A 12,166-nucleotide genomic window follows, 5' to 3' on the forward strand; every position below is an offset into this window, starting at 1 on the left:
ATTTAGCATCAGTATAATACAGGAAGGCACAGTTTATAGTCCAACATACAGCATACATGTGTTGGGGGGGAATGGGGGGAACGTGGTAGCTGCAGATGTGATGTGTGTGTGACGTGAATGTGTGTGCGTGTGTGGATGAGTGTATATCTGCGTGAGTGTATGCGTGAGTGTATGTGTGCTAAGGTGCGGCGAGTGAGTGCAGGTGGTCAGTCCAGTTCAAGTGTTCAGCAGTCTTATGGCTTGTAGATAGAAATAGTCTCTGAGCCTTTTGGTATCAGACCTCATCCTCCGATACTGTCTGCCCCACGGTAAGAGCAGCCTGATGATGCTGTGGGCCTTCCTCAGGCACTGTTTCGAGTAGATGTCCTGGATGGGGGGAGGGGGGGGGGGGGCGCGTGAAAGGTTGTTAACGTTGAGGGAAAGGTTGTTGTCCTGGCACCACAATGCTAGTTCCCTTACCTCCTCCCTATAGGCTGACTCGTCAATGTTGGTTATCTGGCCAACAACCATAGTGTCGTCAGCAAACTTGATGATGGAGTTGATGTCGTGCAAAGCCACACAGTCGTGGGTCAACAAGGAGTACAGCAGAGGGCTGAGGACACACCCCTGGGGGGGCCCTTTGTTAAGAGTCATTGTGGAGGAGGTGTTGTTTCCAATCCTCACAGCCTGTGGTCTGCCCGTCAGGAAGTCCAGGATCCAGTTGCAGAGGGTGGTGTCCAGACCCAGGGTTCTGAGCATGGTGTCAAGCTTGGAGAGAACAATAGTTTTGAGCGGTAGGCAAATTGGAGTGGGCCCAGTGTGCCTGGCATGCTGGCCTTGATGTGGGCCATGACCAGCCTCTCCAAGCACTTCATGATGACCACCTTGAGTGCGACGGGGCACTCGTCATTTGGCCATGTCACCTTTTTTTTCTTGGGCACTAGTACGATGGTGGTCTTCTTAAAGCAGGTCGGGACCGGTGATTTTAATGCAGGAAAACTGGATTCTGTCTTGCCTAATTTCGACCAGCATGTCACCTGTGCAACTAGATCATCTTTACTCCACACACAGAGAAACATACAAAGCTCTCCCTCACCCTCCTGCTTACAAGCAAAAACTCAATCAATCAGTGATGCACTCAATACGGAAGAGGTCAAATTAAATGGATGGTAAGCTACAGGACTGTTTTGCTAGAATGGAATATGTTTGAATATTTATTTGAAGTCCATTGAGGAGTTTACCACATCAGTCACCAACTGGCATCAGAAGCCATGGATTACAGGCATCGTCAACACTGAGCTGAAAGCTACAGCTGTCGCTTTCAAGGAGCATGACACTAATCTGGATTCTTAGAAGAAATCACACTACACCCTCCGACGAACCATCAAACAGGCAAAGCGTCAATACAGCGCTAAGATTGAATCTTACAACACCGGCTCTGATGCTTGTCGGATGCGGCAGGGCTTGCAAACTATCACGGATTACAAAGGGAAACCTAGCCGCGAGCTGCCCAGTGACGCGAGCCTACCAGATATGCTCGCTTCGAGGCAAGCAACACTGAACCATGCATGAGAGCACCAGCTGTAGCGGACGACTGTGTGATCACGCTGTCCATAACCGATGTGAGTAAGACCTTTAAACAGGTTAACATTCACAAGGCACTAGGGCCAGACAGATTACCAGGACATGTACTCTGAACATGCGCTGACCAGCTGGCAAGTGTCTTCACTGACATTTTCAACCTTTCCCTGACCCAGTCTGTAATACCTACATGTTTCAAGCAGACCATCATAGTCCCTGTGCACAAGGATGCAAAGGTAACTTCTCTAAATGACTATCGCCTTGTATCACTCTCATCTGTAGCCATTAAATTCTTTGAAAGGGTGGTCATGGCTCACATCAACACCATCCTCCCAGACACCCCGGGCCCACTCCAATTTGCATACCCCCCCAAACAGATCCACAAATGACTCAATCTCTATTGCACTCCACACTGCCCTTTCCCACCTGGAAAAAAGGAACACCTACTTGAGAATTCTGTTTATTAACTACAACACAGAGTTCAACACCATAGTGCTCTCCAAGCTCATCACTAAGCTAAGGACCCTCGGATTAAACACCTCCCTCTGTAACTGGATCCTGGATTTACTGATGGGCTGCACCCAGGTGGTGAGCGTAGGCAATAACACATCCGCCACCCTCAACATGGGGGCCCCTAGGGGTGCGTGCTTAGCCCCCTCCTGAACTCTCTGTTCACCCACGACTGTTTGGCAGCACACGACTCCAACACCATCATTAAGTTTTCCGATGACGAGACAGTGGTAGGCCTGATCACCAACAATGATGAGACCGCCTACAGGTAGTAGAGTTGAGCACGGCCCCAATGGGACTGTAGTGGAGCGGGTCAAGAGCTTCAAGTTGCTCGGTGTCCAAATCACTAAGGTTCAAACACGCCTTGGCCCTCAGATCCTCAAAAAATTATACAGCTGCACCCAAGGGCATCGTTAGGGTGGGGAAAACATGAATGATTTATGCCCCTAAATATTTTGAGAATTATTTGTTTATCATTTCAAAAACGCTAGATAAAAAAATCTGTGGTTAAAATTAAAATGTATAACCATAATCAGATCAGGCATCTCTACCTGACCATCCCGTTTGTACACCCACCATAATGCGCATGGTTTGGTCCATTCTCCAGAAGGAGACAGTTGCTCCGGCATGTAGCCTAAGCATTCACGAGAGATAATCACTATGCCCCCCCAAAACGAAATTGGGTTTACAGAAAAGGAAAGAAAGGAAACAGAGACAGATACAGCAAAATTCAGGAAAACAATGACTCAATACGTTTTTTTCCCAGAAAAAAACGAGGAGGATTTGAGTGGTAAGTCAGTGCAGACGGCCTGCCAAACTGAGTAGCCTAGCTAGCCAATATAGCTAGCTTGATAGCTTGCTAGCTACAGGTAGCTGCCTACCGTGGACTCACTCGGCTCGGTCAGAGCAGTAATTATTAACATGATGATGATGAGCTACCACTACCAGCTATGGCTAGCTAATTAGCTATTAGTTAGATATTATAACTGTATTCCTAAATATTTCCGTGATATTTTTTAGCTAGCTAGACTAAAGTAAAAACCTAACATGTAGCCTACTGTAGATACTACTACTGCTGCTGTAGACTACTGCTGTAGACAAACAGCAGACCTTGGAGGTGAGGCAGTTGTTTTGTAGCAGCAGCATAACTAGACCATTTTTTTTTTTAAATTGTAAGGTTAGGCACATGATGACTTAGACACACTTAAATACGTATTCTATTTGATATGTATACTGTTAAAACGTTTTTCTTTCAGTGGTAGATTTTTTGTATGGTAAGCTTTGTAGGAGCGAACATTAAACCTAAAATGCCCTTTGTTTACTCACTTCCTAATGCCTAGAGAGCCCCAGGTAGGCAGAATCTCAGCAGAAAGCTGTCAGACAGACGCAGAGGAGATAAAGAGTAGCAGCACCAGATCTTTAACTTGGCAAGTCAGTTTAGAACAAATTCTTATTTTCAAAGACGGCCTAGTGGGTTAACTGCGTTGTTCAAGGGAAGAACTACAGATTTGTACCTTGTCAGCTCAGGGATTTGATCTTGCAACCTTTCGGTTACTAGTCCAACGCTCTAACCACTAGGCTACCTGCTGCACCAGGAGTGACAGAAGAGATTGAACAAGCAAGTAATAAGGGAAAGGAAGAGTATGGACAGATTCGAAGTGAGGAAGATGAGCTTTTAGATGATCCAGCACTGTGGCCAGAGAAAGTACACGACCATGAAAGAGAAGCTATTGTGCTATAAGTTCAAGCACACATACTGCAAAAGAATCCACTGGCCACATACTCACCTTGTGCCTCCCATACTCTTAATCTTGTGGGTGTACATGCAGCTCAGTCGTGCCCAGAAGAATCAACGTCTTTCCAATCTGTTGAGTGCCAGCCCAGAGTGATTCTCAAGGAAAAGACTGGCTGCTGTCTTAACCGCCGTTTACCCCCTTTTTCTCCCCAATCTCATGGTAACCAACTGTTAGTAATTACTATCTTGTCTCATCACTACAACTCCCGTACGGCTCGGGAGAGGCGAAGGTCGAAAACCATGCATCCTCCGAAACACAACCAAGCCGCACTGCTTCTTAACACAGTGCGCCTCCAACCCAGAAGCCAGCCGCACCAATGTGTCAGAGGAAACACCGTGCACCTGGCTACCTTGGTTAACGCGCACTATGCCCGGCCCGCCACAGGAGTCGCTGGTGCATGATGAGACAAGGATATCCCTACCGGCCAAACCCCCCCTAACCCAGACGACGCTAGGCCAATTGTGCATCGCCCCACAGTCGCTGCCGGCTGTGACAGAACCTGGGCACAAACCCAGAGTCTCTGGTGGCCCAGCTAGCGCTGCGATGCAGTGCCCTAGACCACTGCGCCACCCGGGAGGCCTCAGACAGGAAATATTTATCTGGCTCACATTGAGGCGCTACAGGAAGAAATACAGGCTCTGCGTCATCAATGGGACGCTCTTCTGGCAGAATCCTCCATGGTGGCAAATGAAATGGGTGGAATTACTCAGTTTCACAGTGAACAGAGGAGCTGCCAGAAAAAGAAAATGTTTCCCTGATGAGACTGAAGATGACATAGCAAATGAACAGAAGTCAGACACTGGATTTCACAACACAGTGTTTTATGTGGCTCTGGATAGTATAATCAGTCATTTGGACATGCGGTTCCACACGATTGCAGCTATATGCAAAGAGTTTTCACCAATACTTACATTTAGGAAAATGACTGAAAACCATATTCATGAATCTTGCCACAAATTGAGAAACAAGTACTCCAAAGATCTCACAGATGGATTTGAAAATGAAGTGCGGCGTCTAAAAACGATATATTGTGCCACTTTTTCAGATGGTCTTTCTCCTGCAGAGATCCTAAATGCCATCCACAAGGTGCAGCTACAGAGCATTTCTGGAGAGGTGTGCACTGCACAGCAAATCTTCTGTACAATACCTGTAACAGTTGCTGGAGGTGAACGTGCCTTCAGTAAGCTGAAACTTATAAAGAACTATCTAAGATCTACAATGTGCCAAGACAGGTTGAACAGCCTTGCCATCCTTTCAATTGAAAACCAGTTAGTTTTAGAGACATTATTTTTTTAAATTTAACTAGGCAATTGAGTTAAGAACAAATTCTTATTTACAATGACAACCTACCAGGGAACAGTGGGTTAACTGCCTTGTTGAGGTGTAGAACAACAGATTTTTACCTTGTTAGCTCCGGGATTTGAACCAGCAACCTTTTGGTTACTGGCTCAACACTCTAACCACTAGGCTAACTGCCACCCCAATTGAGTTCGCTCCCAAGAAGGCTAGACGCTGGGCTCTTGGTACAGGGTAACCTCTGAGTTGTGTTTACAGGGAACAAACACAAGGGCACTTAACCTGTTCTACCCAAGCCTGCCCAGGGATGGGCAAAATACTGTTTCAGAGTATGTTCTGCTATGGTTTATCTCCTGTTGAACTTACTCAGGAATGCCCACATAATGTCTTGACACTACAGTTGCAGTTTCACAGATGCTTGTTCTCTGTAGGTACCACATTTATGCCTGCAGTACACATAGTTCAGGATTTTATTTTATTTTGGGTATGTTATTTAGACATATCTTTAGGAATTATGATAGGGCAGAAGATTGTTAGCCTTGTTTATAAGAATTGGTAATACATTATTTCATCTGAAACCTGGGTTATTGGTAATTTCTTCATTAAAACTGACTACAACACCATCAATTTAAAAAGAAGTCACCAATTGTGTAGTTATTTATAAAAAAGCATCATAAAAATCTCATGACACAGACAGCTTTTGTTAACATTAGGATCCACAAATGTTTGCAATACTGTTAATATAGGCAAAGGACGAAGGTGGAAACTAGAATCGGCAAAAATATAGTAAGAAGCTTCTAGTTAGTATATTTAGTTACTCATATTGTTCGGCACGATATTTTAACCTGACAAATTCTGATTTCTATGTTAGGGGTCTGATAGTGTTTTTTTCATGGGGACCCAAAATTCTGGCAACGCCCCTGGCTGCACCACAGAAAGCATCTTGATTAGCTGAATCACCACTTGAGTGACCGCAAGGTGCTACAGATGGGAGTGTGTACAGCCCAGTACAGTGCCTTCAGAAAGTATTAATGACTTGTTCCACATCTTGTTGTGTTACAACCTGAATTCAAAATGGATTAAATATGATTTGTTTCTACCCACAACAACACCCCATAATAACAAAGTGAAAATGTTTTGAAAAATTCAATACTGAAATATCGAATTCACATAAGTATTCACACCCCTGAGTCAATGCATGTTGAGTTGTCAAACATCAATTCAAGTTTGAGTCTGTGTTGTCTTTTTGCGTCCCTAATGGGTTTGCGAAGCTCTTACCTGCTTGCCTTGTATGCCTCACGCATCACCCACAAAGTCATTGGGGTTCGTTCTGCTGATATTGATTGCTGCAGCGCAGGCTCTCAGCATGGTACGGATTGTTCCGTTCATTCAGGGTTTTTGGTTGGGGTATGTCCGGCTTGTTATAGTGGGTACAACATCATCAACACATTTCCTAATGAAGCCTGTGACTGATATGGTGCCCACATGTGAGCCATCACACACACAGAGCACATGCCATCACACACACAGCTTTTGTTGTACCAGTTCAGTGCCAGGGTGTTGTAAGTCAGTGTTTGATCTCCTGGCGTTGCAGCTGTAACATGACTCTGCTGTTGTTTAGCGTGTGTGTGCACACGTGCGTGTCTGCGTGTGTGTGAGAGAAAGAGAGTGTGTGCTTGGTGCAGCTGTAAAGTAAGTCTGCTCATGTTCAGAATGTGTATATCTGCTAACGCTCTCTTTCTTTCACATGACACCTCACTACAAATATCTCAGACTGTGCTGTACATAGTACGACTTGGTGATTAGTTTCAGACTGCTGCATTAAATATCTGCCCTACAGCAAGTCATCAGTATCTCTGCATCTATTACATAGCCTTCATTGGCATACAAATAAAACAGAGGTATTCACAGCAGACGCCTTAAACACACCAGATACTTCTAAATAGCTGTATTATGTCCTGAGCTCATAGTCTTTATGTCTTTCTGTAGTATGTTGGGTCTGATGTAGGCTATTGGCTAGTGCAATCAAACAACACACACACACACACACACACACACACACACACACACACACACACACACACACACACACACACACACACACACACACACACACACACACACACAGCCCATTAAATCCTACGGTCTCCTGGGATGTTCCTGGAGCAGAATCAGAGCCTCTTCAACACCGCCCTGGGAATAACATTAACACAAGGAATTATCCATCAACCATTCCTGACACACCTGGGAATACTGTATAATGGGTGCTGTGTGTGTGTGTTGTCTGTTTCTGCACTGCTGAGTTTGCATTTGCAGTAACACGTGAGACTGTGTATTATCTGTTTGGAGTGATAAAGCAGAGAGATGGAGGCGATGAGAGGAAAGTCCTGACACATTCTGCTCGAACTCCTGATAAGTGCACGTGGGATAATGAATGTAAACTCTGTAAAGGTGCACTGCAGGTCAACAGCACTAATTCAAATACACTCCCTTCATGCTCTGTGCCAAGCTACTGTAGAACATGAGTGGACCATGCACTCTCTGAATGTACTGTAGTCTGTGGAGTTTGGGCTCCAGGGAAGTTGCCTTCAGATTTAGGATCATCTTAGGCCTACCTCACACATTTCCCATCCTTAACCATTAGGAGGGAAAACTAAAGAACTGGCTTCAGATAAGTGTCTAGGGGTATTCTGGGGTTTGGCCCTGAGAACCCAGAGATTTAGTCCGGTTATTCCCAACCAGCCCCTGGCTTTCAGCCGACTCACATTCCACAACTTTTAGACTTCCAGACAACTCCAGATTTCCAGGGGAGACAGCATTGGAGCGCTCACATGACATTCCCAAAAAAGGCTGTTTGGCCCAAAACTACCCAGCATGCTCCACATGACTCAACCAGCCAGGAATTACAGTGAGAGACGCAGAGTGACCAGACCCCCCCCCCCCCCCCCCACACACACACACAGTCCTGCTCTCACACTCAGGGTCCTATGTTTGTGTCTGTGACAGTATTGGTCAGAGTATCCCAGTAGTGTATTGGTCTAATCTGCAGGCTTCTGACTAACGCCTGTTTATAACAACAATCTGTCTTCCCGGACACTTCCCTGGCAGCTGCCATACACACTAGACTACTCATTAGCAGTGTCACATAGTTTCACATACACATGAACACACACACACACACACACACACACACACACACACGCCACATACTCACACACACACACATATTACAGCTTTACACAGGCACACACAAAATCCGAGGAATGTTCTAGAAAACTAGAGCGGTTCTGTGTGTGTATGCCCTGTAGTGGGAGTAGAGGTCGGGAGCAGGACGGGGCTTTGAACACACAGAGTGTGTAGTACTGTATGTAACCTAGTGAGTGTGTTCATGTATTTTCCTCCTATAGAGTTTAAGCAGTCTATTTAACAGTAAAGACAGGCCGATCCCATTTCAGCAGTAGGACCAGCTGGGAAAAGGGAGTTTGATGCTAACTGAAAGTACTTTTTCAAGGATGGTTGGATACCTGTAATATAGGAGATTAGCAATGACTCAGCTGGGGTCAGAGATGAAACAAGCAGTACACAGCAGAGTACAACACAGTACGGCTCTCCGTGAGCTGCATGTGTCTTTCATCCAGTCTCTGAGTTTAAGAGGACATTGGACAGTTCCTCTACGTACTACACTACCCATATCCTAACCTTAACCATCAGGAGGGGAAATGCGAACTGACTTCAGAACAGCATCTAAGGGTTAGGTGCGTGAAAGAAAGGGTGAGAGAGAAAGGGTGAGAGGGAGAGAGACCTCAAACAATGGACGATTCTCCTGAAGCCTCTCTCTCGCTCTTGCCGGCGGAAGAGAAAAACACTCCTCATTAATTCTCACTGACAACTTTGTGAAAACAATGAAATTCAATCATGGCCAATTACTGAGAACATGAGAGGAGTGAAGGGGAGAGCCAGACACAACAGACTTGTAGGGGTAGGCCTGATAACTGTTGACGATGAGACAGCCTAAAGGGAGGAGGTCAGTGACCTGGCAATGTGCTGCCAGGACAACAACCTCTCCCTCAACAAGTAAAAGGAGCTGATTGAGGACTACAGGAAATGGAGGGCCGAGCACACCCCCATGCACATCGACGGGTCTGTAGTGGAGCGGGTAGAGAGTTTCAAGTTCCTTGGTGTCCACATCCCTAAGGAATTAACATGGTTCACACACACCAACACAGTCTTGAAGAGGGCACAACAACGAATCTTCCCCCTCAAGAAGCTGTAAAGATTTGGCATGGGCCCTCAGATCCTCAAAACGTTCTACAGCTGCACCATTGACAGCATGTTCACTGCAGTGAAGGCCGCTTAGGGAGGACGGCTCATAATAATGGCTGGAACGGAGTAAATGGATTGGCATAAAACGCATGGAATTTGATACCATTCCACCTATTCCGCTTCAGCCATTACCACAAGCCTGTCCTCCCCAATTAAGGTGCCACCAACCTCCTGTGGTTGACTGGCTGTATCAATGCTTGCTATGGCATCTGCTTGGTATCCGACCGCAAGACGTAACAGAGGGTAGTGGGTGCGGCCCAGTACATCACTGGGGCTGTGCTCCCTGCCATCCTGGACCTCTATACCAGGTGGTGTCAGAGGAAGGCCCTAAAAATGGTCAATGCCACCCAAGTCACACACTGTTCTCTCTGCTACAGCACGGCAAGAGGTACCAATTCACCAAGTCTGGAACCAACAGGACCCTGAACAGCTTCTACCCCCATGTCATAAGACTGCTAAATACAGTAGTTAACCAACTAGTACCCGGATTATCTGCGTTGACTCTTTTTGCACAAACTCTTTTCACTCATCATATGTTGCTTCATTCACCTGACAGGTGTGGCATATCAAGAATTTGATTAAACAGCAGGATCATTACACACCTTATGCTCGGGACAATAAAAGGCCACTCTAAAATGTGAAGTTTTGTCACACAACACAATGTCACAGATGTCTCAACTTTTGAGGGAGCGTGCAATTGGCACTGCAAGAATGTCCACCAGAACTGTTTCAAGAGAATTTCTCTTCCATAAGCCGCCTCCAATGTAATTTTAGAGAAATTGGCAGTACGTCCAAACTGCCTCACAACCGCTGCCCACGTGAAACCACGCCAGCCCAGGACCTCCACATCCGGCTTCTTCATCTGCGGGATCATCTGAGCCCAGACACCCGGACAGCTGATGAAACTGTGGGTTTACACAACCAAATAATTGCACAAACTGTCAGAAACAGTCTCAGCAGGGTCTTGACCTCACTGCAGTTCGGCTTCTTTCCCGACTTCAGTGGGCAAATGCTCACCTTGGGTGGCCAGTGGGGTTATGGTATGGGCAGGCATAAGCTACGGACAACGAACACAATTCTATTTTATCAATGTTAATTTGAATGTACAGAAATACCGTGACAAAACCCTGAGGCCCATTGTCATGCCTTTCATCGACCACCATCACCTCATGTTTCAGCATGATAATGCATGGCCCCATGTAGCAAGGATATGTACAGCTGAAAATGACCCAGTTCTTCCATGGCCTGCATACTCACCAGACATGTCACCCATTGACTATGTTTGGACAGCGCCTCCTGTGGCGGGCCGGGCGCAGTGTGCGCTAACCACCAAGGTTGCCAGGTGCACGGTGTTTCCTCCGACACATTGGTGCGGCTGGCTTCCGGGTTGGATGCGCGCTGTGTTAAGAAGCAGTGCAGCTTGGTTGGGTTGTGTATCGGAGGACGCATGACTTTCAACCTTCGTCTCTCCCGAGCCCGTACGGGAGTTGTAGCGATGAGACAAGATAGTAGCTACTACAACAATTGGATGCCACGAAATTGGGGAGAAAAAGGGATAAAAATTCAAAGAAAATACACAAAAAAATAATAATAATAATGTGAAATGTCAGTATAATAGTAGAGAGATGTCACGGTCGTCCTCTTCTTCTGACGAGGAGTAGCAAGGATCGGACCAAAGTGGTACGTGTTCATGACGATATTTATTCAACTCAGAACACTAAAACAAAAATAACAACGAGAATGATAGGAAACGAAACAGTCCTGTCTGGTGACATACACAAAGACAGAAAATAATCACCCATGAAACACAATAGAAAACAGGCTCCCTAAATATGGTTCTCAATCAGGGACAGCGATTGACAGCTGCCTCTGATTGAGAACCATACCAGGCCAAACACAGAAATAGAAAATCATATCAAAACTAACATAGCCAACCCACCCAACTCACGCCCTGACCATACTAAAACAAAGACATAACAAAAGAACTGAGGTCAGAACGTGTCAAGAGAATGATTTATTTCAGCTTTAATTTATTTCATCACATTCCCAGTGGGTCAGAAGTTTACATACACTCAATTAGTATTTGGTAGCATTGCCTTTAAATTGTTTAACTTGGGTAAAACGTTTGGGGTAGCTTTCCACAAGCTTCCCACAATAAGTTGGGTGAATTTTGGCCCCTTCCTCCTGACAGAGCTAGTGTAACTGAGTCAGGTTTGTAGGACTCCTTGCTCGCACATGCTTTTTCAGTTTCAGTTCTGCCCACAAATTTTCTATAGGATTGAGGTCAGGGCTTTGTGATGGCCACTCCAATACGTTGACTTTGTTGTCCTTAAGCCATTTTGTCACAACTTTGGAAGTATGCTTGGGGTCATTTTCCATTTGGAAGACCCATTTGCGACCAAGCTTTAACTTCCTGACTGATGTCTTGAGATGTTGCTTCAATATATCCACTTAATTTTCCTTTCCTACATCATGATGCCATCTATTTTTTAAAGTGCACCAGTCCCTCCTGCAGCAAAACACCCCCACAACAAGATGCTGCTACCCCCATGCTTCATGGTTGGGATGGTGTTCTTTGGCCTCCCCCTTTTTCCTCCAAACATAACGATGGTCATTATGGCCAAACTGTTCTATTTTTGTTTCATCAGACCAGAGGACATTTCTCCAAAAAGTACGATATT

Source organism: Oncorhynchus nerka, linkage group LG3 (assembly GCF_034236695.1).
Source record: "Oncorhynchus nerka isolate Pitt River linkage group LG3, Oner_Uvic_2.0, whole genome shotgun sequence".
NCBI classification, from domain to species: domain Eukaryota; kingdom Metazoa; phylum Chordata; class Actinopteri; order Salmoniformes; family Salmonidae; genus Oncorhynchus; species Oncorhynchus nerka.